Consider the following 26,909-nt stretch of genomic DNA (forward strand, 5'->3'; position numbering starts at 1 on the left):
GCCTTCCCACTGAGATTCCACAGTCTGTTTCATGCTTCTGTGTCTCTGGATCTATTTTGTTCAACAGTTTATTTTGTTCATTAGATTCCACATATGAGTGAGATCATGTGATACTTCTTTAAATTGAAGTAGATGGCTGCCCTTTATGAAAGTGAGAAATGAACCTAATAAGAACATTGCTCCTCTCTCTGCTTTCCTTATCTGTGGTCATTAACTCAGAGCTCTCATTTCACCTCCAGATTTGTGACTCATTTCTTCCTCTTGCCTCACCCCTATCTATTTCAATTCTTTGAAAACTGAAGTTATTCTTTTCAGGACTCAGTGGGTGCTGTGGTGACCTGCTTTCCAGTTGCAGAGTGCTTTAGGCAAGTGCACCTCCATGATGAAAATCTTTCCACCACCCAGAGCTTTGGAGGCTCTGCTGCGTGTTTCAGAAGCGCTTTATCTGCCATCTTGTTTCTATCTTTGAGGCCACACCCTCGACGATTGCTTCATCCTGTGTCTGTGTCTGTACAAGTGAAATTAAGTGATAAATCAAAGATGGGTTTAATTCAGGCTTCAGAGTCACTTTTGCATGACTGTTTTTCTTGTTGCTGTCAGCTCACTGCCTCAGCACCCCTCCCCAATTTGTTTTTGGGGGTTGGGATCTTCTATGACACAAGGAATGTTTTCTGGGCTTTGTCATTTAGTTCCAATGGTGGAAAACATTTTCCTCCTTCAGGAATTTTGAAACTGAATCTACCTGAATTGAGTAAATGTGTTGCTTTTCCTGCTGGTGGCTGAAAACCATCACTTATTCATCTTTGAACAAACTATTATTGAGAACTTACTACATGTAAGTAATGAAACCAACAGTTATGTGTCCAGGAGTTCTGTAGAGGCCATGGCGATATGCTGCTCAAATCAACTTTCAGGAGTTGCAAGGGATCTAGTTAGCTGCAGCACCTCTGAATCGGCCCCTGCTTCCATATTGCCAAGCCTCACTCTTCCTGGCCTTCTCTCAGCTGTTAACTGCTTGTGGTAGAGGCAGAGCCAGGCCATTTCTGCCCAACATGGGACTCCTCTATCTTTGCTTGGGGACCTGCAGCCAGCCTGGCTTAGACTTTCTCAGAGCTGCACTGTAGTCTGACCCTCCAATTTCCCAGTCCTCTTTCTTATTTCCTTCTCTTTCCTAGGTGTCAGACCTGCATCAGGGTCTGAAGACTCTCCCCACTTATGCTGGCTGCTTCCTCTCTATTTCTTCCCAGGCATTTCTTCCAGGAAATCTCCTGCATGACTGACTGCATCTTGGCATGTGTTTCTTGGAAGAGCTGAGGTCACAGAGGTTCCCAGTCCAATAGTGTAGATGAAATGTGTACACATAACACAGAATACTCTTCATTCCATTCCTATTCAACACTAATTGGTAGGATTAATGTACAATAGTGACATATAGTCTTAGATTTAAAAATGAAGTCTATTTCCCATAGTATGTATTTCCTTGAGGGCAAGGACCATGAGCAATATAATTCTTTGTTTAGTTTTCAGATCACCTGTCATAGATGATAAAGAAAAGCACTTAGGAGGAGAAAAATAAGGGTAGAAGTACTACTACTACTACTAATTTGAGGGCCCTCCCATCTCAGGCATTAGGTACTACATATATTTTTTTCTAAACCTCATGCCAACATCACAAAGAAGATATTGTTGTCATGCTCATTTTTCAAAATGAAATAAATGAAAACAAAGAGGTTAAATAGATTACTCAAAGTCACCCTAGATTTAGTGAATGACTGTGCTCAGGGTTTGGATTTTGGGGCCTCTAATGCCCTTGAGTTTCTCATAAAATCATGCTCAGTCTTAGGGGATATCATTAAACCTAGGCCAGACCTTAATCAACCTGAGAAGTTTGAGCGGGGTCCCTCCCTATGGCTTGGCGATAGGCTAGACCAGGGTCTTTGTCTTTAAGTTATATATTTAGAGAATTTTATATGGTATTTTTAAGAATTTTTGGGAAAGGAAAGTGATATCTTTAAGATTGGGTTCTCCTTTCTTACTGATTCTGTGGTCTAAGATTGCAGAGCAAGACAGCAGCACAGAAAGAAGCTAGACACAGAAGGCCACATAATGTGTGGCTTCATTTATATGAAATTTTAGAATAAGAAAATCTATAGACAAAAAATAGATGAGTGGTTGTCAGGGACCGAGGGGATGGGAGAATAGGAAGTGACTGCTAATGCGTGTGAGGTTTCTTTTTTTGGGTGATGAAAATGTTCTGAAATTAGATAGTAATGATAATTGCACAACACTTTGAGTACATTAAAAATTATATGTATACCTTAAAAGGGAAAATGTTTATGACATGTGAATTATATATCCATAGAAATTATATGTTTATGCAGCACTCAGGCTCCCAGACTCTCTTCAAAAACTCAAACTATTGCATTAGCTGAAACTTCTCATATTATACATGTTTAATGTTAAAACGAACTATGATTCATTATTTTAACCTTGTTTTTTGAGAGGCTGGATGAATTATTTTGCCTAAAAATATGTGCATAAAATCCACCCTTTTAGACTGTTCTTTACAAAGGTTGCAATGCAGTTAATTTGGATGTGGGTGTCTGAACCAAATGCCAACTCTGGAGTAGGTCCTGGATCTAGTTGTTAGACTCAGATGATGCCCCAATAACTATAGCAAACAGGATGACCTAGACAAGCCTCCTGTTTTTATAGATAGAGCTTGAGCAATTTCTGTCCCCAGGTGCCTGGCAAGAACATTGATTAAGACATTCCTGCACATCTCCTTGAAATCCAGAAGCTGTGGTTGTGCTGTTTGCCAACACTGCACACTCAGTTGGCTCCCACGGGTGTGGGAACTTCCTGTTCTTGGCAGAAGACAGAGAAGCATTGACCCACCCTATAATTCCCCGGTGCTACTAGGTGTGGGCGTCTCTGCAGGCTGGGCTCTAGACAGGGAGTATTTCTATCCATGTTCCACCCTTGACTAAAGCAGCCAGTTGCTGAAAGGTTCTGGGATGAGTTGTTTGTAGTATTTGTCTCAAGTTTCTAGCTGTAGAATAAGGTTAATGACAATGGATCCAGATGATCTTATGCAACATTATGTCCAACACACACACAGAAGGTGAGATAGGCAGTTCATGGCAGAGATAGGACTAAATCCAAGCATCACAATTTTAATTTAGGATTCTTTCCATCTTGCTTTCACCTCTTGTAAATAACTGTGTGGTCAGAGATGTGGAAATAAAAATAATTAGAGCATGGATTGATTGATGAACTCAGAACCTTCTGCTTTTTTATGCTGTATTTGTAGCAACTTTCTAATCTTGCCCCTATATTTCTTCCTCTAGCTTTCTCTCTAGGCTATATTTTCTAGCCACTTTGGGTATAAGTTTCCAAACTTTTGTAGTCACTTTGGGTATAAGTTTCCAAACTTTTCTCATAATTCATTTTATTGCTAATGTATTTTAAGTATGTCCTAGACATTGTGGTAGTTTCTGGGGATAAAAGATGAACAAAACCTAGAGCCTAACCTTCAGGCACTTATAGTATAGAAGAGGACACAGACATAAATATAACATAGAATGATAGTGGCAACAATAGAAATATAACTTGAAACCCAGGTACTGAGAAGAGGAAATGGAGTGAGTAATTTCAGGGCATGGAGCATGGGAGGCAAAAAGATGAGGGAGAGGGGAAATTTCACAGAGGAAATGGCATCTAAGTTGGGATTTGAAGAAAAATAGCAGAATAAAAAACTTGCTGACCTGCTTTCATTTCATGCTTCTACTCAGGTACTATATATTTTATTTTTATTTTTCATACTCACCTGAGGATATGATTATTGATTTTAGAGAGAGAGGAAGGGAGAGAAAGAGAGAGAGAAACTCCATGTAAGAGAGAAACATCTATCGATTGCCTCCAATATGTGCCCCAACCCAGGAAGAACCCACAACCTAGGTATGTGCCCTGTCCAGGAATGAACCCATAATGTTTTTGGTGTATAGGACAACCCTCCAACCAACTGAGCCACCCAGCCAGGGCTCAGGTGCTATTTAATAAATTTAGCATAACAAGAATTGTATTGCATTACAAATGCTTCCAGAAGATGATGGATAGATAGGTACAAGTTGGAGCTAAGGCTTCGCACGCGAAGCTCACCTGGAAAGTTTAGAACTGGTTGGGATACTGTATAAGTGACATACCTTTATTGAGGAGGCTCGTGGCAAGCACTGATGTCTTCAGAGCCAGAAAAAGATGGGCATGGCTGTAAAAGTTAGTCCAAGGGCAGTGAATATGTTGTTAATATTATTTTGAGTATTTACAATGCATTGTACCTCATGTATGTTACCAGAATTATGATATTTAATTCTCATAATAACCATATAAACTAGGTTCCAGTATTTTTATAGGTGTAGAAACAGAAGCTCAGAGAGATTGAGTAAATAACTTGCCTAAGGTCTGAGAACCAGAAGGTGGTGAGCCAAATTGGAAGCCAGGAGTGTTTAAATCCAGAGATTGAACTCTTTTTTTTTTAAGATTTTTTAAATATATATTTTATTGATTTTTTACAGAGAGGAAGGGGGAGGATATAGAGAGTTAGAAACATCGATGAGAGAGAAACATCCATCAGCTGCCTCCTGCACACCCCCTACTGGGGATGTTCCCACAACCAAGGTACATGCCCTTGACCGGAATCAAACCTGGGACCCTTCAGTCCGCAGGCCAATGCTCTATCCACTAAGCCAAACTGGTTAGGGTCAGAGACTGAACTCTTGATTTCTATTCAGTGCCATGGTGGGAACAGATTTGGAATGTAAGCCAGGAATCATCTGAATCCTTTAAATCTCCCCCATAGAAATTCTAGGACATCCTAGGTACATGGTGTTAGAGTGATTAGTGAATATTTTCTGAGTTCCTGCAAAGTCCTTAACACCGTGTGAGGCCCTGCAAGGAATGCAGAGAAAGATGAACTTAAGTTCTGGAGAATAAAACTCACATAAAAATTTATATGGAACCAAAAAAGACCTCGAGCAGCTGCAGTAATCTTGAAAAGAAGAACAAAGTTGGAGGAATCATAATACCAGATTTCTAGTTACACTATAAATCCACTATCCTCAAAACAGCCTGTTACTGGTACAAGAACAAGCACATAGATCAATGGAACAAAATAGAGACCCCAGAAATTGACCCAAGACATTATGTTCAATTAATATTTGACAAAGAAGGCAATAGCATACAATGGAGTAAAGACAGTCTTTTCAGATAATGGTGTTGGAAAAATGGGACAGGTACAGGCAAAATAATAAAACTAGACCACCAACTTACACCATACATAAGAATAAACTTAAAATGGAGAAAAGACTTAAATGTAAGTCATGAAACCATTAAAATCCTAGAAGAAGCCATAGGCAGCAAAATCTCAGACACCTTTTATAGCAATATGTTTACCGATACATCTCTTAGAGCGAAGGAAACTAAGGAGAAAATAAACAAATGCGACTACATCAAAATAAAAAGCTTCAGCAGTGCAAAAGAAACCATCAACAAAATGAAAAGAGAGCCCACTGTATGGGAGAACATATTACCCAATGATACTTCTTATAAAGGGTTAATTTCCAAAATATATAAGGAACTCATACAACTTAACAAAAGAAAGGCAAACAATCCAATTAAAAAATGGGCAAAGGATCCAAATAGACATTTCTCCAAAGTGAACATACAGAAGGCCAAGAGACATATGGAAAAAATGCCCAAAGTCACTAATTATCTGAGAGATGCAAATTAAAACAACAATGAGGAATCATCTCACACCTGTCAGAATGGCTATCATCAACAAATCAACAAATGACAAATGTTGGCGAGGATGTGGAGAAAAGGGAACCCTAGCACATTGCTGATGGGAATGCAGACTGTGGCAGCCACTGTGGAAAACAGTATGGGGTTTCCTCAAAAAATTAGGTATGAAACTCCCATTTGACCCAGTGAGCCCACTTCTAGGAATATACCCTAAGAAACCTGAAACACCAATCAGAAAGAATATATGCACCCCTATGTTGATAGCACCACAATTTACAATAGCTAACATTTGGAAACAGCCCAAGTGCTTATCAACAGATGAATGGATAAAAAAGCTGTGATGTATTTACACAATGGAATACTTATGTGGCTGTAAGAAAGAAGGAACTCTTACCATTTACAACAGCATAGAGGGATCTGTAGAGTATTATACTAAGTGAAATAAACCATCTAGAGAAAGATAAGTATCATATGATCTCATTCATATGTGGAATCTAATGAACAAAATAAACTGATGGCCGAAACCGGTTTGGCTCAGTGGATAGAGCGTCGGCCTGCAGACTGAGGGGTCCTGGGTTCGATTCCGGTCAGGGGCATGTACCTGGGTTGCGGGCACATCCCCAGTGGGAGATGTGCAGGAGGCAGCTGATTGATGTTTCTCTCTCATCGATGTTTCTAACTCTCTATCTCTCTCCCTTCCTCTCTGTAAAAAATCAATAAAATATATTTTAAAAAAATAAAAAATAAAAAAATAAACTGATGAACAAAATAGATCCAAAGACATGGAAGCATGGAACAAACTGATGAATTTTAGAGGGAAAGCCGGGGTGGGTGGATGGGGGAGATTAACTGGGGAATTTATATGCATACTAGAGGCCTGGTGCATGAAATTCATGCACTTGGAGGGGTGTCCCTCAGCCCAGCCTGCACCCTCTCCAATCTGGGACCCCTCAGGGGATATCCGACTGCCTGTGGGATTGAACCTAAACTGGCAGTCGGACATCCCTCTCACAATCCAGGACTGCTGGCTCCCAACTGCTTGCCTGCCTGCCTGCCTGATTGCCCCTAACTGCTTCTGCCTGCCAGTCTAATCACACCCTAACCACTCCCCTGCTAGCCTGATTGATGCCTAACTGCTCCCCTGCTGGCCCGATCATCCACAACTGCCCTCCCCTGCTGGCCTGGTCACTCCTAACTTCCCTCCCCTGCTGACCTGATTGTCCACAACTGCCCTCCCCTGCCAGCCATCTTGTGATGACATAGGGCAGCCATCTTGTGACCACATGGGGCGGCCATCTTGTGCAAGGGCGTGATGGTCAATTTGCATATTACCTCTTTCTTATATAGGATATGCATAGCCCATGGACACAGACAGTGTGGTGAAGGCCTGGGAGGGGTGGGTGTAGGATGGAGGGGTTCAATAGGGGAAAAAACAAAAGGAACATCTGTAATACTTTAAACAATAAAGATAAATTATTAAAAAAGAAAAGAGCCTAGATAATTGACAGAATAAGTGCCTTGTCTGCAGCCATATGGGTAGTGAGTAAAGACCCAAAACTTGAACACAGGACTTTCAACGCTGGGATTAGTGCTGTTTCTTCTAAAATATTGCCAGATAGATCTTGGCATTCATACATAGGAGAGTTAGATACTGTAGGACCAGAAGCTAAATCAAAATCTTACACAACTTATAGGGTCACGGTTTCAATACATTTTTTTTTTCTGACTTGAGATATGCTTTTCCTAATGTCTACCACTTTGGTGGAGCCAGACCAAAGATGTTTTGAGGCTGTGAGCCAGAAAGATTTTGAAGTCCCTGTTTGATGTGCTCTCTTACCCTCTTTTCTACTATTCATCAAGTCTAACTAAATATTAAGAGAGAGAGAGAAAGAGAGAGAGAGAGAGAGAGAGAGAGAGATCTGAGATCTGCTCAGCTCCCTTTTCCAATCATGCTGATCCCGATTCTTTCCATATTTGTATAATGATACACCTACAAAATGAACTAAACGACTTTTCATATAGGGCAGAATTTAAAATCCATGGTTGAAAGATCTGAAATTGTTTATATTTATTGACTTCCGTGAGAAAGTTAATAACAGCCTGTCAACAAAGAAAAGTAAAAATCACATTGAAAGCTAGAGGAAGTTAGAAAAAGAGACTGGTGTAATGCAATATTCTGGAACAGCTGGGGGGACCATTTATTAGATTCATGTGCTCAGAACTGTGAAGGTTTTGTGCCTCATTTTATGTGGTCGCACAACAGTGTCTTGGAGTGTAGCCAAAAACAGCGTTATGAGCAACCAATAACTGGAAGGACTTCACAAGGGTTTCTGAAGAAAATCTCTCTCTATACCTGAAATCTTACCATTAGAATTTCATTCTTTTGAGTCTAAGAGATTTTGAAAGAGTTTTCTCTTAAAACATAGTTACCCTTTGAAATGCCATGCTCTTTCTTAATATCTCAATGATAGGCTAATAATTATTTACTATTTTATTGGGTTATGAATTAACAGATTCAGTTCTTGAACTGCCAAGTAAGAATGACCTTAAGTTTCACCAAGCCAAACCCTCTCACTTTATTTGAGGCAGTGAGAGGTTAAGTGATTTGCCCACATTTATTAGGAAAACAGGAAAGAGATATTGGGATTTCTTATTCTCATTCACTCTTTTGAAAGATAATTTTTTTTTTACTTGTACAAAGATACATACATATATAAAGGGCATTCTAAAAAAGTGTACATACAGTTTAACAGTTGATTGCTCAATTTTGAAAATGAAATGTATTTTAATAAATACTGTTTTTATAATTATTCACAGTATATATTTTGGGGATATATATATATATATATTTCCCCCATAAAACCTTATGTAAGCCCTGGCTGGTATGGCTCAGTTGGTTGAGCATCATTCCTATGTAGGCCTTTTGCCCATTTTGTTGCTTGTCTTGTTTTTTCTTATGTTGTTTTAAAATTAATGCAGAATGTTTAAATTTTTATGTAGCTGTATCATCAGTTAATCTAGTTTTTGATGGATTTTGGGTTTTCTGAATGTCTTAACTACTCTAATATTAAAACTCTATCCTCCCATGGTTCATTCTAATACTTTTAATTTCTTTTAAATGTTTAACTCCATAGTATAGCTACACCATAATTTATTTGTTTCTTTCCCATTTCATTTAATTTCGCTGTAGAAAATTTATATCTCTGTACTATGTATCCTCCTGTCCAGTTATATGGTGATTTCTCTCATCTTTTCAGTTTCTTTTTAAACTTATTTTTTAAAACTTGATGAGAGAGAGAAAGAGAGAGGGAGGGAGAGAGAGAGAGAGAGAGAGAGAGAGAGAGAGAGAGAGAGAGAGAGAAAGAGAGAGAGAAACATTGATTGATTGCCTCTGATACATGCCCTAATCGGGGATTGAACGCACAACCTGGGTATGTGCCCTAAGAATCAAACCTGCCATGTTTTGGTGTATGGGACCACACTCCAACCAACAGTGCTTTTCAGTGTTTTTTTTTTTAAATGCCCTCATTTTTCTTCACTTAGGTGTTACACATTTGACTTTACTCCTCGGCATTTTAGAGTTTCATTACTCCTGTGAAGAGAATCATTATTTCTTTGGATATTTCCAACTGGCTATAGCTAATATAGCAGAAAGGAATGTATTTTTTGTATTGCTATCTTGTCTGGTGATTTTACTGAATTTTGTAAGTTCTAATTGGTCATTAATTGTTTCTATTCAATTACCTAGGCAGATAACATCTCATACTGATCATTTAGTTTAATAGTGAATAGAAATGGTGATGATGGCTGTTTTCTTTCAGTCTCTGTTTCTGTATCTCTCTCTGCCTTCCTCTTTTTCTCCTTTCTGTCTTCCTCTGATTCTTCAGAGGTGGTGAGGAATGAAGAAACTTCTTCCTCATTGCTTATGAGAGGGATAAAGTTCCAGAGGAAGCTTATATTTTGCGGCTCAAGACTTTCCCTACACAGGGTCTATGCTGGCCTGCTACCCCTAAAAAAGAACCCTGTCCCTAGAACTTTCTAGAAGATGCTTATAGGAATTTATGGTAACTCCAGGTCACAGAACAATATGGTTGCTATGTGCCCTTAGGACAGTAGTTCTCAAACCTGACTCATGACCAGAACCACTGAATAAAGGATTATAAAGATACGAACTCCTGGGCATCATCCTGGCCGTACTGAATCAGAATCACTGATGGTGGGGCTTGAGAATTTTATAAATTATCTCAGTTAAGGTTGAAAAACATTATCTATACTTCTAGAAGATACACTTAATATTTAAACAAATGCATTTAAACACATATTAATCTATATTTGGCCTAGAATTCATGAGCATCTACAACCTCCTCTAGAAGAAGACATATCAGTTTTGCTTCTCTTCTCTCACTTCACCTCACCATATTGGAGTTATCTAATTCTTTAAGTTAGAGGAATGTGGATGCACAGACAGGAGGTCACATTTGTGAAAATGCAGAAGATACACACACATTCATATTTTTCCAAGCTATGATCCCCATTATATTATTCACATGCTGAAAGGCATTAAATCTTTTTTTTTTTAAAGTAAACAGAGGTCAAGAAGAGAAGCATGCTGTGTTCCTGGACATCTGGGTATCCTAAACGTAAGTCCTTATAATATTTCTTTTGCTCCATCTCACTTCAGCTGACAAGGTGGATACATTTGTGGGGCTTTTTCAAACCAACTTCCCATCAGCCTAAAAGTAGTTTCACAGTTTCAAAGTTAATAAACAGAATCAATAGATGATGAGGGAATTGTTAATCTTGTAGAGCTGTGTCATTTCAATATGGTATTTTGGGAATTTCTTACACAGCATAATTTAGAATGATATACATTCCACTTATCTGAAAGTTGTGACCCTGCAGCTCATATTGGTCACAAGTCTTTCTTGGGACTCTAAGGACAAAGATATATACTTCATCAATACCTTGCAGATATTTTATTGGCTCATGTTGATTTCATGTGCTTCTGTCCTTTTAAGTCTTTAAGAGTAAAATCTACCAAGGACACTGGGGACACCAGGTATATGTTCTTATGTTCTTACCGGTTGAAAGACCATTTGAACCCCCTATTCATAGTGGTCAAATTGTATTATTAACTACATAAAATAGGGATGCTTTCCCATTTCCTTCCTGTTTTATCAGCCAGGGGAGCTCTTATTTTCCCCAGTCTATTCCTGCTCGAGTCTGATTCACAACTAACTTTTAGTTCTTGTACATTCACATCATGGTTTCCAAATGGCTGCAATAGCTCCAAATGCCATCTCAGGAAATAAGGAAAACTATGTGTCACCAACAAGCTCTTCTTGAATGTGTCCTTCTTATCAGAAGCCAAACCTTTTCCAAAAGCCCCAGGAAGAATTCCTCTTGTATGCCATTGGCCAGAATAGAGTCATATGACCACTTCTTGTAGTCTGGGAAAGTAGCAACCTTGAAGAAGAAATGCAATCACCACAATTGGCTAAGTATATTATTAAGCAAACAAACAAGAATTAGAGTTCTATGGGAAAGGACTTAGCTTGCTAGTTTGCATTTACATAATTGTTCATATCTATATCTATCTATATCTATATCTATATCTATATCTATATCTATATCTATATCTATATCTATCTAATCTATCTATATCTGTCATTAATGGACTTAATGTACATGAAAATCACTTTGGAGTTTTTGTAGAAATACAGATATTAGGCTCTGAATCTTTAAATTCCTTCCTTTTACTAAACATTTTATTTTAAGCTTTACCAGTACTATTATAATTTTTATGTATACATTTATTGCATAGTAATATTTTTAATAAAAGCTGGTTTCCAGCTTTTATTATAAATCTGACATAAACCTTTAAATGAGTTTAAGCTTTTTACATAATTAGTAATATTTACTTTAGGAAATCTCAAAAATGAGACTTGGGCCTGAATATTTTAAAGACTCTTTATATGATTTCTAGAAGCTGCTGTAAGAGCTATAAGTTTTATTTGTTAATAAAAAGGGACATTTTCAAAAGGCAAAGGCAAGTGCAATAAAAATGGGGTATAAATGTAAAAAAAATTAAAGCTCAACCTACACTGTTTTTCTCTTTATTACTCACATGGCTCTACCTCAAAGTAATGCTGTGATTAATGAACCATAGTCTAACTAACAACCATACAGTAATTCCAAAATAACTCAAGTTCTTTATATTTCATGAGTCCTGGAAGAGAATACGCCACCCACAGCAACATGTCTTACTGTTCCCTCTCCTTTCCCCATTCTCTTTATTTTGTACACTGCGGTACTTCTTTTATCCAACTCTGGGGAAATCTTTTCTTCATCCTTGTGTTGCCTCTCCCTTGCCATTTCCTTCTTATTGTACATCACAAAAGAAAGAACAAGTCTGAGTATGGCACAGCATTCTCAGAGGGCAGAGTAGGGAGAAGCCAGAATCCTATATTAATGAAAGGAGGCAGGGGAAACATCCAGTGTTCTTAATTCAGACACACCTGGGACTGTCTGATTGCCAAGAGAGTTGAACACACTAGAGTTAACAGGGAAATCCTATATAATAAAAGGCTAATATGCAAATAGACAGAACAGCGGAACAATCTGAACAACCGAACAACCAGTTGTATGATGTGCGCTGACCACCAGGGGGCATGTGTGGAACATGGAGGGCATTGGCCATGGTGTGATGGTAAAGCAGGTGAGTGGAAGCGCCAGACCAAGGCGAGGTGCTGGTCACTGTCATTGGGGCGAGCCTCTGGTGGTTACTGAAAATTCTATGTTCCTGCGTGCCACGGTCCTGCCCGGCACTCGCACCTGCCACTGGCGCCGGAGGTACCGTTCGCACCCACTGCCAGTGCCAGCCCTGCTTGCACCCACAGCTGGCACCAGAGCTGCCGCTAGCACCCCCTGCCAGTGCCTGTTACCAGTCCCAATAACTCAGTGCCGTCAGCGGGTGCGAACAGCAGCTGCTGGCCCCAATCGCCCCTCAGGGCTTCTCCACCTCCCCCTGCCCCTGAGGGGAGATCGGGGCAGCAGAGGATGGGCTGAGACCCGCCCCTGTGCCTATCACAGCCTCACAGCCCACAGTTCCTTTCAAGGTGCATGAATTCGTGCACTGGGCCCCTAGTATTTTAAATAAAATAGTAAACATTCCTGCTATTTAGTACTGAGTTGTATTAATAGTTTATATAATGTTAGGATTTTTCATGTTACTCTTATTTTATGCATTATAGCACTAAAGCTCTAGTATCAGTGTAATTAGGAGTTCTGGACTCAAATCCTAGTCCTGATTTTAATGAGTTTGATAGCTATGTGATTTTACCTCTCTGGGCCAAGTCTCCTTACTATAAATAAAGTAATTAGACTATGCTATTGTAAGGGATCTTCCTACTCTGAAATTTTATTATTTTTAATATTCTCAAAAGACCTAATGGTTAAGAAGACTGACCTGGGGGCTGAGGCCCAGTTATTACAAGTTCTTTAGAAGGAAATCCTATGAACACAGGATGCAGTGAACAAGAAATTAAAAAGTCACCTTCCCAACAATGTTCCCCTTCAAAATGTACACTTTTTTTGGGGGAAAGTTATTCCTCATTTTCTTCTACAAATTCATGACTAGTTCAAAGCTCTTATCTGGAAGTCATCGTCTTATTACCCTCCTTTGAGGTGGCAAATGCCATATTGGGAGAGGGAAGATTTCCTTCCTCCCACAATCTACTGTACAGTTTTCACACAATGTTGAAATTCAACAATGTGGAAAAGATACAGAATCTGGTCGAGTTTACGTACCAGGAAAAAACTTGAAGTGGCTTGAATAAATGGTGTCTTTTTACGACAGTGGAACATTGAACATGCTCATGTTACATTTATAATTTTATGTATGGATCTGTAAATGGTGCTGAGTAGGGGCTGTGCTAGAGAGGCATATGAAGGAGGTACTGTGGAGAGTAGTGATGTTACAAGAATGTGACCCCCAAGATATATCGCCCCCTCCCTTTGGAAGAGAAACCTCTGGGTCATGGGGTAGGAATAGAAAAAAGTTAGTTGTTATGAAAGCTGTTGTATGTTTGTTTTTTGTGCTTGCCCTGGGCAGTGCTATCCTCTCTCTAGAGTAGTCTTGAAGCTAGGAAGTAGCACAGAGGATAAGATGTTCAAGGAACAGAGAGAATAAAGAGCAGAGGTAACAGCACAAATAGAGCAAACAAGATTTCAATGATAAGCCACAGAAGAATGGGGAAATAAACAGTATATGGGGTGGGACCCACATATTTTTCAATCAACTGTGTAAATGCTTTTCTTGGAGTGTAGGCAAGATGTTATTTAGCCAGTCACCTTTTAACTTCAATCTGAACTTTCTCACTTTTCTACTCATACCTTTTCTTCTCACTTACTTATTTACTAAAAAAATCCACATTTTTACTTCATCAGCAATGTGCTTTTTATGATTATAGGCTCTTAAAGTATCTACAATCACATATTCAACCAACTAAAACAAGGTGATTATGTACAGATCATGTGTGTGGTACTGTAGGGGAAGGAATCTATACTGATAATAGAGGAATATGCAAATTGTCCATTACGCTATCACAGAACGACCGGATCAGCAGGCTGTATCCCTGCCCCCTGTGCCAGCCCAGGTAGGAGCCCAAATCCTAACCTACCTAAAACATGGCTGTGCGCCATCATATCAGTAAGAAAGGGACATCCCACACTTGCCTGGGGCATCTAAGTCAATGGCCTAGAGAATCAGGGTTTCAAATAAGGGGACGCAGCATTCCACTGCTATCTTGAGTTTGTTGTTTCCAAGGAAACAGCCAGAAGGATGATAAAACCTCCACAAATGGCTCAGCCAGTGCCTAAGTGGTGGCTTTGTTTAAATAGAGCCTTTCCCCACAGTGAATGACCCCAACCCTCCCTGGATCAGGCAGGTTCCTGTGGAGCGCAATCTCCAAGCAATACAACGGGGGCCCCAGTTTCGTCCTGGCGATCTCATGCATGTTAGCTCGGGGCAGTAGGGAAGAAAGGGAAAAGGCATCACATGGGGCAGGTTGGGCGAGCAAACAGAAGGAAACCATGTCTGACAGACACTTCCCTGCCACCCCCTTCAACGTGTAAGAAAAATTAAATAAACCAATACAAACACCCCTCCCCCACCCTGGGAGGGATCCGGTTCTGAGGGGCATCCTGCCCAGGCATTGTGTACCTGCTTCCCACCCCCTTCATCCAAATGGACAGGTTAGGAGGTTAAGGGGAGAAGGAGGAGCCTCGCAGGAAGGGGATCCCCATGTCCTCCCTCCGGACCTGACCTCTCTGGCCTGCCCCTGCCCCCAGCAGATTTGCATATCCCAGACCCTCTGGTGCTTCCAGGCACTGGGCATTCCCGCATCTTCCCTGCCTCCCAACTGCTGACCCCCACTGTCTCTTATCCCAGAAGCACTCTGTCCTCCCCAACGTTTGGTTTTTATAGCCTAAATGCATGGTGGGTGTAGTTGCTTCTCCACAGATTTTATTTGATAAGAACCCAGCGAGGTCGCTTAGCAACTGAGCTGCTCAGACTTCATCAGGGACAATGAATGACACACCTTACTTGGCTTTGATAGGAAAGCAATATTATTCTCTTATTTTTTAAATAGATTTTTATTGATTTCAGAGAGGAAGGGAGAAGGAGAGAGATAGAAACATCAATGATGAGAGAGAATCATTGATCAGCTGCCTCATGCATGTGCCCTATTGGGGATCGAGCCCACAACCCAGGCATGTGCCCTTGACCAGAATTGAACCTGGGACCCTTCAGTCCTCAGGCTGAAGCTCTATCCACTGAGCCAAACCAGCTAGGGCAAGCAATCCTATTCTTAAAGACTTGATTTTTGTCATAACAAGTGGATTTGAATCATATCAAACCAATATACATTTTTTAATGAAATGTCTCTTCATTTCTACTAATGCAATGCTACCTTAAAGCTTATGTTGTATAATCTATACTAATAAAAAGGGTAATATGCTAATTAGACCAGACATCTTCCGGACATCCATCCAGACAAAGCCAAGGTGGGGGCGGGGGGGGGCGCTGAGGCAGAGGCGGTTAGGGGCAACCAGGCTGGCAGGGGAGGGCAGTTAGGACCGATCAGGCTGGCTGGCAGAGGCAGCTAGGGGCGATCAGGCCAGCAGGCAGAGGTAATTAGGGGCAATCAGGCAGGCGGGCAGATGAGCAGTTAGGAGCCAGCAGTCCTGGATTGTGAGAGGCATGTCTGACTGCCGGTTTAGGCCTGATCCCTGTGAATGATTTAGGTGTCCACTAGGGTTTCTTTCAAATCTCAGACTATTTCTGTGAAGTCAAAAGAAAAGAGGTTTTTCTTGTGTTCACTTAGGCTAAAGGGATTCCCACGTCTATTCTCTGGGCTGTTCTGTTCTTTCACTTATTAAGCAGCTACTGATAGGATACCATTTATGCACCCATACTTTGCCAGTTGAAATGGGGATACAAGGAATTACTACTGGCTTAGTACCTGACATTCATGAGCTTGAAATTTAATGGAGACTAAACATACACACCACCACCACCACCACCACCACCACCACCACCACCACCTTTAAATATATTTTTATTGATTTCAGGGCGGAAGGGAGAGAGGAGAGAGATAGCAACATCAATGATGAGAGAGAATCATTGATTGGTTGCCTCCTGCATGTCCCTGCTGGGGATTGAGCCCACAACCCAGGCATGTGCCCTTGACTGGAATCAAATTCGGGACCCTTCAGTCCACAGGCCAGTGCTCTATCCACTGAACCAAACCGGCTAAGCCACACACCACCTTTAAATAGCCTTCACAACCTAGCAGAATGTAAGCATACATCCACAAGGAATTCAGGGAATTGAATGATCAGTGGGTAAATTTTATGAAAGCACTGGCTTTGTCTGGATGGGGAGATGGCTTACTGAACTTACACACCTCTGCAGATTTTCTTGGTCACATCTGGTTCTAGGACCTTTACCTCTCCCATCCATCTGTTTTGCCTGAGCTGCTGTGCCTGACAGAATTTGTGGTCTATGAAGTTCTATCACCCAACACTGGCCAGCTCCATGCCTGGGAGACTACCACATTGATACTTGTATGAATTATCACTATTAAGCATGAGTTTGAGCTTTCTAAGCAGCTTGCAAAAGGCCCAGAAGATGCAACCTAGAGGTGTGGGAGAGTTTACTTTGGCTAAAGAAAACCAGGAGCTAGAAAGAATTTGAACAGATAAATATTCTTTTTCTTTCTTCCTCTAACATGCTAATCTGAGACAGTTTCTCTGATCAGCCTATTTGGAGACATCCTAGATAGCTGCGTGAGTGACCTACCAAGTGACTGGCTGAGGTACTTCAAGCTTATGGTGAAGTAGCGGCTATTGTTGTTATGCTTATCTCACATAGCTTGCCATCTTTCCTTGCACCACTTTCCTTTTCCTTCATTCTTGTCCTGAGAATACACCTCCCTGAATAAAGTAATACCCTATAATCTTTGCCTCAGTTTTTGTTTTCTAGAAGTCTTGGAGAAAGACAGAAGAGAAGATAATCTTTGTAGAGTTAGAATATAAAAGGGAATGATCTGCATTGAGAACATTTATGTTGGAAATAGCCACAATCAAATTTTACAGGGCCATGTTGATAGACATGTAGATTCTTTGAAAGTTTTTGAGCAGAGTGCCATAATGGAAACTGGGATTTAGGAAGGTGATTAGGTTGAAGTAGAAACCTGGAGTGGTGGAGGTGGGGAGAACTGGAGGCAGGAAGACTAGTTTTGGTTCAAATGTGAGGATGAGTGTAGAACCAAGCTGTAGAAATTAAATAGTAGACAAGGACTTTTATGATGGCTTTAGCCATTTTGATAAAATAGGAAGCAATGTAATTCACTAGAAGTGAGTAAGAGGAAGGTACAATTGGAGGGTTGAGGAGGGAGAGAATGTGAGTGTACCCTCTTGAGTCATGCTCCTGAGTATCCATCATTCAAATTCAGTCATGTTGCTTCTTGTTGATCTGGCTGGTGGCTATAGGTCTTTCTGTTCTCCAACAATATGCTCCAAGGACACACACAGAATTTCTCATTTCATAATGAATTTGTGTACTATAAAAATTGCCAAAAGACTAATCAGATATTTATACAATCTAGTCAATTTGGATTTTGTTAATTAAGTTTTGTTAGTTCTGTAAATTAATTTAACAGATTAAAATTAATTTGTTAAAAGTTGTTCATTAAAACTACTACAGAAAATGCCACTTACAATACTTTTTAATGAACAAACATATGAGCTCTGTGGTTGTACAGCAATTGGCTTTTTTTTTCTTGATTAAATCTTTATTGTTCAGATTATTACAGTTGTTTTTTTTCCCCATAGCTCCCCTCTACCCAGTTCCCACCCCACGCTCTGCCCTTAACCCCCCTCCAACTGTCCTTATCCATAGGTGTACGATTTTTGTCCAGTCTCTTCCCGCAGCTCCCACACCTCTTTCCCCTTGAGAATTGTAAGTCCACTCCTTTTTATGCCCCTGATTCTATTATATTCACCAGTTTATTCTGTTCATCAGATTTTATATTCACTTGATTTTTAGATTCACTTGTTGATAGATATGTACTTGTTGTTCATAATTTTTATCTTTACCTTTTTCTTCTTCTTCCTCTTCTTAAAGAATACCTTTCAGCATTTCATATAATACTGGTTTGGTGGTGATGAACTCCTTTAGCTTTTTCTTATCTGTGAAGCTCTTTATCTGACCTTCAATTCTGAATGATAGCTTTGCTGGGTCAAGTAATCTTGGTTGTAGGTTCTTGCTATTCATCACTTTGAATATTTCTTGCCACTCCCTTCTGGCCTGCATAGTTTCTGTTGAGAAATCAGCTGACAGTCATATGGGTACTCCCTTGTAGATAACTAACTGTTTCTCTCTTGCTGCTTTTAAGATTCTCTCTTTGTCTTTTGCTCTTGGCATTTTAATTATGATGTGTCTTGATGTGGTCCTCTTTGGATTCCTTTTGTTTGGGGTTCTCTGCACTTCCTGGACTTGTAAGTCTATTTCTTTCACCAGGTAGGGGAAGTTTTCTGTCATTATTTCTTCAAATAGGTTTTCAATATCTTGCTCTCTCTCTTCTTCTGGCACCCCCATAATTCGGATGTTGGTTCGCTTGAAGTTGTCCCAGAGGCTCCTTACGCTATCTTCATATTTTTGGATTCTTTTTTCTTTTTGCTTTTCCGGTTGGTTGTTTTTTACTTCTTCGTATTTCAAATCTTTGACTTGATTCTTGCGATCCTCCAGTCTGCTGTTGGATCTCTGTATAATATTCTTTATTTCAGTCAGTGTATGCTTAATTTCTATTTGGTCCTTTTTTATATCCTCGAGGGTCTCACTAGATTTATTGAGGGTCTCACTAAATTTATAGGCGGTTTCTAGAAAATTCTTGAAAAATCTTATAACTGTGGTTTTGAACTCTATATGCAGTAGTTTGCTTTCCTCCATTTCTGTCATTTGTGACCTGTTTCTTTGTCTCCACATTTTGGCTGCTTCCCTGTGTTGATAGGGTGTCTTTCTTTGCTAGGTGTCCTATAGGGCCCAGTAGCTCAGCCTCCCCAATTACCTGAGGTGGACACTCTTGGTGCACCCCTTTGTGGGCTGTGTGCGCAGTCTTGTTGTAGTTAAGCCTTGATTGTTGTAGGTATCACTGGGAGGAATTGACCTCCAGGCCAATTGGCTGTAAGAATCAGCTGTGTCTATGGTGGGAGAACTTCTGTGCTGGAGACACCCTTCTGGGGAAAGACTTGCTTCAGTGGGGCTTTGGTGCTCACTGAGTCTACCCCCTGAGTGTGTCCCTTATGGATCTGAGAAGTTGTAATCTGGATGGTCCCACTCTGACCACTGGGTACACTGGCTCTTGGATCTCTAAGGAGGTGCTAATTTAGCCTCTGCCTGCGGCTACCCAGCAGGAGCTACTGAGAGATCTGCAGATTCCTCTTCTTTGTTTGGGATTTGGAGGTGCCCAGATGAGGCCCACCTGTGAAGCAATGCAAGCTTCTGTGGGGCCTTGGGCCTGCTTTTGGATGTTCTGGGTCTCTCTGATCCAGCTGCAGTTTGTTAGGTAATTTTAGATTGCAAAGGGCCAGGGCATTCATATGCAAAAGCCTCTGGGCACAGCTTGGGTGGGGCGGGGTCTTAGGGAATCAACAGGGCAGACCAAACAGCTATGGCTGATCCTCAGTCCTGCCCTAAGAGGCTCTGGGTCTCAGGGTCCCACGGTAATCGCTGCAAGCAGCTCTGAGAGAAAGCCGCCCTCCAGTTCTGCCCGCTGCCAGACAGTCCAGTTTCTCCTGGTATGAGTCTGGGTCCCCAAAGACTTGCCCAGAACTGGAGTTCAGATCGGAAGCCTGTGTCTCCCTCCTAATTGAAAAAGACAACCGCGTCCTCAGTTGCCAGCCCTTTCTGTGTGCGCCTCCTTACCTCTGCACTTTACTTCCGCACCTCCTCTGAGTCTCAGTGTGCTTTTCTCTTTCCTTCTAGTTGTAGAATTTCCACTCAGCCAGCCTTCCTGTGGTTCTGGATGATGTTCGTTTTGTCTTTTAGTTGTATTTTTGAAGTGGTAGTGCGAGGCAGCAATTTTTGGTGTTTACCTATGCCACCATCTTGGTTTCTGCCGCCAGCAATTGGCTTTTCTTGTATAGCCAGAGTAACCACAGAATACTTATACAGTAATAACTTTTGTCTAAACTTGGTTGTTCATGAGAAGGCAGAAGTGGGCTTAGCAAGCCACATGTTAATCTGGATCCAAAATGCAGAAGTGTATGCTCAGTTTATTTATGTTTTTAAACACTCAGCTACATTTAAAACTATTTTTGAGTAATTTAAATTTTGGCTTGTTTTGAACACTTGGGTTTGTGTTGAAGTTAAATAGTAGACAAGGAATATTAGGATGGCTTTAGCCATCTTGGTAAAATAGGAAGCAAAGTTTGTGTTGAAGTTCCCTGTGTCCAAGATTGTTTTGCTAATGTTCCAAAAACATTATGTGAGTGCAGTTTATGTGCTAAGGCAGGTAGGCAGAGGTAAACTATAAACCAGAGGATATAGTACATCTACCCAGGCTCTGAGTTGAGAAAATTTAAGGAACCCTTAAGTTAAAACAAATAAACACACCATAAATGTGAAAACAGTCCCCTAAGCCGTGGTCGGCAAACTGTGGCTCTCGAGCCACATGCGGCTCTTTGGCCCCTTGAGTGTGGCTCTTCCTAAGCCTTAGGGGTACCCTACTTAAGTTAATAACAATGTACCTACCTATATAGTTTAAGTTTAAAAAATGTGGCTCTCAAAAGAAATTTCAATCATTGTACTGTTGATATTTGCTCTGTTGACTAATGAGTTTGCCGACCACTGCTAAGGAAACAGTGGATTTGTTGTGCTTGATGTTGTGGTTTCCAGGGACTGAGAGTGTTGTTTGGCTAGTGACTCAGGCAGGAATCTGCTTTTAACTCAGCTAGTTAGTCTTTCTGTGGTGACATAGGTGCCAAGGTGGGTCCTTTTGCAAGGGTGGTGTCCTAATAGCAATGCCCCATTTGTCTTTAGCATTGAAGTGGCCATCCTGATGCTTATGGTAGGATGTCATTTTCTTTGTGCCATCACATTTGCTCTTGCGTGTCTTTGCTGGTTGGGGGCTGTGTTTATTGGTAAAGAGTCAGCTGCTTGTCATCGGTAACTAGCTGGTTTCAGTTTCATCACAGGAAGATGAGAGCCAGGAACAGCATTTAGAAATCAATCAAAGGCTTATGGGAGTCTGACCAGTGTCATTGATGGAAGGGTGAACTGGGTTGGGGGAGTTTTGGAAATAGGGGCAATTTCAAATGTTGGGAGAGCATCATATTTTGAAACAATGAACGATGAGACAGAAACCATCTCAGCAAGGAGGTGTGAAGTACAAGGAACATATGGAGGAAAACTGAATGAGACAGACTTTAAAAAAATTCTTGTACATAAGAGAAAGTGTATGCTATGTGTTGGCTCCTTTAACTTACCGAGGTGCCTATGCCAGCAGCTGTAAGCCTTGCTTAAAAAACTCCCACAAGGTTATGAAGCCTCTGAGACTCACCTTCCTTCAGGTCACTTCCAATCTTCCCACACATAGACTTACCTCAGTACCTCAGTACCGCAGTCCCTGGACCTGCTTGGTGGCCTCAACTTGCCTAGGCCCAGTGGGATTTGGCTTTGGTCTACAGTGGTTCTGACCTGGCAATCCCATGTGATGCTGCTTGTGATAACTGTCTCTCTGCATCATGGATCTCATTCATAAGCTGGAAGTTTTCTGTATCTGATCTGCCCATGGCACAACACACAGATGTCCAGTATTTATTGCTCCATCAGACTTGTTGAGAAAGATTTCTTCCTCTGAAACCACAACAACAACTCTTTAAGGACAAAATAAAACAACATTTAACCAACCCATCAAATAAATCACCCACTCAAATCCCCAAAGATCCTTACTTACAGAGAGTGGCTGAAGGCCTCCCAAGAAAGGTTGCCTGCATTACCAAGGCAGATACCAAGGGTAGGCGTTTCCCAGTCTAGAGCCACTGATTCCGACTTCAGCTGCAGGTAAAAAGTGCAGCCGAGCCAGCAGGCTGCTTCAAAATGCTCAGCTGGCCTCTGAGCCCTGCTAGTGCCTACTTGTTAAGTGACCTGATTATGTCTCTAAGTTTACAGAACTGACAGGAGGAAAGTGTCTGAAAGTTGCCCTGCTAAGTAGTAGTATTTGCCTTGGGTTCAGGATTTACCATGGTGTGTGTGTGTGTGTGTTTTAATATAGAAGAATGAGGCAAGAATGAGGTTTTCACTGACAGATAATCAGTGGTCTTCTTGCCAAATCCAGTGGTGTTTGTTTAATTGTCTCTAAACTCCTCCATAGGAATCGGTGCCACCATCTTATACATCACTCCTACCTTTCATCTCTTGCCTAGTGGTGGTGGCATTTCTTAAACCTGGCTTTAAAGACTATTATTTGCTTTCTATACTTTCTTTCTTCACTGGATAATAGGTTTATTTTATGATTCCAATTCTCATCTCTCTGTAGGTAACACTTGCCTCCACTTATCCAGCTCCAGATTGTCACCTGAGTTTTGATACTTATTTGTAGCTGCCAACTTAGATGCCTTCATCATGATGAAGTCATTTAGAAATCATGATGTCCCAGGTCTAACTTATCTTCCTTCAAAATTTCTCCAATTTACTCCCAGTTTTATATTTCTAATACTGGAGTAGTGTCTTCATCTGTTAGTCCTATTCACTACCTTGTCCTATTGCATTTTATTTTAAATGGTTCTTTATTTTGTTTCCTTTTCTTTTCATTTTCACTGCCACCCTCTAAGTCTTATGTTCTTAAATCATTAGCCTCTTGTCTTTACACTGTTGGATATATCCTCTCTAAACGCCATTATTACTATGAAACTCTGTTTTCCATATCCTACAAGGCAAAGCAAAATCTCTTAGCTTGGTCCGCTCTTGACCCCATCTCCTGCCACATCCACTTTGCTTCTATTTAGTTAGCAGACAGCCTCAGGGAATCCAGTTGCCTACTGCCTCTTGAGTCACCTTGAGATTACCACAGTAGCAACAACAAGAATCTTGGTAATTTTGATTTTCACTCTTGGGTACCTCTTCTGGATCTAGGAACTTCCTTCTCGGCAGCACTAAACCTGTACTCACTCCATATTTCATTTAAATCCCAGGTGGGGTGCCAGTCAGTATATGAGAAGGGGAAGGATTTGGTGATAGAGAGGGCATTTTTCCTAAGTAAAGTTTAAGAGGAAGGTTTAGAAGTACATGTCCTCATTGTAAAAAATGAACTAATCTTGAGATTTAGGTAAGATTTGTACATCTTTGGATGCATTTTATTCTAGTAGAACTTTTCTGACGAGGATCTTGTGTGTAATAAAATAATAGAAGACCAAATATATTTGCAAATATAAATTCATGCATAAAATATTGCTGGGAGTTGTATGTTTTCCACTGAAGAGTGGGATTAAAAATTATTGGCTGACCGCAGAGATCTGGGAGTAGCATGTGAAAGAGAATTCTAGGGAGCCACTTGCAAACGAGAGGAATGTGGTATCACTTTTTACTTCTTTCCCATGGCCATCACATAATGTGTGACGAGTAAGAGTTGACTTCCACACAGAGATGGAGCATTTCCCAAAGCTCATTAGGGAGATTAATCTTGCTTTAATGTAAGATATGCTAGTGTTCTTTCTTCCTTTATTCTGTTATTAGAAAAGGGCTTGCCCTAGCCGGTTTGGCTCAGTGGGTAGAGCGTCGGCCAGTGAACTGAAGGGTCCCAAGTTCGATTCTGGTCAGGGGCACATGCCTGGGTTGTGGGCTCGGTCCCCAGTGGGACACTTGTAGGAGGTAGCTGATCCATGATTCTCTCTCATCATGGCTGTTTCTATCTCTCTCTCTTGCTTCCTCTCTGAAATCAATAAAAAAGATATATATATTTAAAAAAAAGAAAAAAAGAGAAAAGGGCTTATGATTTCTGTCTTCAGAAACCTATGATTGCTTTCCATGAACAACAACTCACTAGGTCAGATTTGGCCTGGTGTTCTGAAAGGCTCTAGCTGTGGCAGTGGTAGAAAAATCCACCACCCAAGGGCATGTAAGGCCACACCAGATTTGACATGTAGAAGTCAGGAACAATCAAGGGCATGTAGATACTGGGACCAAGTGCTGATTTGGAAACATAATTTATATGTGAGTGTTCCTAGCCTGGCACGCGGGCAAACTTCATTCTTTTATCTTTGAAATATACTAAGTGCCAGGCTCTGTAGCTGGTTTCCTTCCAGATGAAGAAAAACTGGGAGAACTTGGTCTGGTGACTTACTCATGGCCAAAGAGGTCAACAGGGTACTTCAGTGACAGTGGGGAATAACAAGAAGCAAGGGTCTCATACATTGGGCATCTTGCTTCCCAGCATGGGATCAGCAGCAACCATTGATTGAAACTTAGTCCCTTTCCAATCAAATACTGGCAATTTTACCTTGCTCTCAGGGACAATTACTTTTCCCTACTATATTCTTTTTTTTTATTGCTTAAAGTATTACAAAGAGTATTACATATGTCTCCTTTTTTTCCCCCCGCCCTTGACAATCCCCTGGCCTCCCCTACCCCCCAGTGTCTTATGTCCATTGGTTATGCTTATATGCATGCATACAAGTCCTTCGGTTGATCCCTACTATATTCCTTAGAGTGTTCAAACAGATGTAAAACTGCAGTTAGCAATCTGTGAATCATGTATCTCTTGACCCAACTGATCTTTGCTAGTGTTCAAAGGCTGTAGAAGTATTTTCATTTTTACTTCTCTGATGAGCTAGAAGCGATGGTGACTCTACAGCTAAACTGAAACAAACCGCCTTCATCCCAATTGTCATTTTATAGAAAATGCTTATTTATCTTTCCCATATTATTATAGTATGTATCTGAATTATAGGCAAGATGGGGCCTATAGAATGCATACTTATTGACTGAGGAAGAAGTAAGCAGGTGGTTTTCTGTCATATTTTTATCCTTATGGTGAAGCTTGTGGAAGCTATTTTATCAAAATTGTTGCTTTGGAACTTATCCCAAGTGTCTGATATGAATCTGGGGTTGACACAGACACAGTATGAAGCAAAGAGGAGAGTCATCTCATGTTATATTGTCACTCCCCCCAATCTCTCCTTCTTATTCCCATCAACAAAGGGATTTTTGAATCCAATAATAGGGAATCTTGGATTCTTGGTCTAACTGTACCTAATATATTTTCCATAGAGCAGGTTCACACCCCTGGACAGCTGTGCCAAATGAATTTCTTTGTGTTGTCAAGGATGGGAATGACTGACAAATCTCAGAGGGAAGGCAGGAGTGAGGAGAGGGGAAGATTAACCAGGGAATTTATATACTTACTGGAGGCCTGGTGCACAAAATTCGTGCACTGGGGTGCATGTCCCTCAGCCCAGCCTGCACCCTCTCCAATCTGGGACCCCTCAGGGGATGTCCAACTGCCGGTTTAGGCCCGACTGTGGGATCGGGCCTAAACCAGCAGACGAACATCCCTCTCATGATCTGGGACTGCTGGCTCCTAACCGCTCGCCTGCCTGCCTACCTGATTGCCCCTAACTGCTTCTGCCTGCCAGCCTGATCATCCTCTAACCACTCCCCTGCCAGCCTGATCGACACCTAACTGCTCCCCTGCCAGCCCGATTGCCCCCAACTGCCCTTCCCTGGCAGCCAGTCACCCCCAACTGCCCTCCTCTGCTGGCCTGGTCACCCCTAACTGCCCTCCTCTGCCAGCCTGGTCACCCCTAACTGCCCTCCCCTGCAGGCCTGGTTGCCCCTAACTGCCCTCCCCTGCTGGCCATCTTGTGGTGGCCATCTTGTTATGACATGGGGGCAGCCATCTTGTGACCATGTGGGGGCAGCTATCTTGGGGCAACATGCGGGTGGCCATCTTGTGACCACCTGGGGGTGGCCATCTTGTGACCACCTGGGGGTGACCATCTTGTATAAGGGGTGGTGGTCAATTTGCATATTACCTCTTTATTATATAGGATATGCATAGCCCATGGACATAGACAATAGTGGGGTGAAAACCTGGGAGGAGTGGGTGTGTGGTGGAGAGGGTCAATGGAAAAAAAAGGGGGACATCTGTAATATTTTCAGCAATAAAGATAAATTAAAAAGAGCAAAAAATGGGAATGATCCAGAAAAGACCATAGCTTGAACTGGAGAGCTTACTAGAACTGGGCCAATCCCTGAGGTAAGACAGAATATCAAGCCTGTAAATCCCAGCTTTGGCTCTGCTGCTTTGCTAAGGTTAAGAAAATATATCAAGATGAAAAAAGGACTGTTACCTCAGAAAGAATTGAAATGTACTTAGCTTGCCTCTTGCTATTGCATTCCTCATTGGGCCATTTCCTCAAGGTGAGATGAGAGAGATGCTGGTTGGTGAAGAGTTTGTAGAGGTGAAAGGAGTAGGGCTGACCTGGGAGCTGTCTTCAAGAAGAATGAATACAACCTATTAGCTTCCCCTGTTTATGGTTTTTCT

General features: G+C 41.2%; 1 long non-coding RNA gene across 2 annotated transcripts; it reads right to left on the minus strand.

Annotated features, from left to right (window-relative positions):
- On the minus strand, nucleotides 1–26,909 carry LOC111827164. Of its 2 annotated transcripts, XR_002830678.1 has the most exons (4): nucleotides 26,716–26,909; nucleotides 21,969–22,222; nucleotides 4,206–4,267; nucleotides 1–508 (listed from the first exon to the last, which is right to left on the minus strand). It is a non-coding gene; the product is annotated as an uncharacterized LOC111827164 (long non-coding RNA). The 2 variants fall into 2 exon arrangements; XR_002830679.1 differs by lacking the exon at nucleotides 4,206–4,267.

This window comes from Myotis lucifugus, unplaced genomic scaffold (genome assembly GCF_000147115.1).
Source record: "Myotis lucifugus unplaced genomic scaffold, Myoluc2.0 scaffold_140, whole genome shotgun sequence".
NCBI classification, from domain to species: domain Eukaryota; kingdom Metazoa; phylum Chordata; class Mammalia; order Chiroptera; family Vespertilionidae; genus Myotis; species Myotis lucifugus.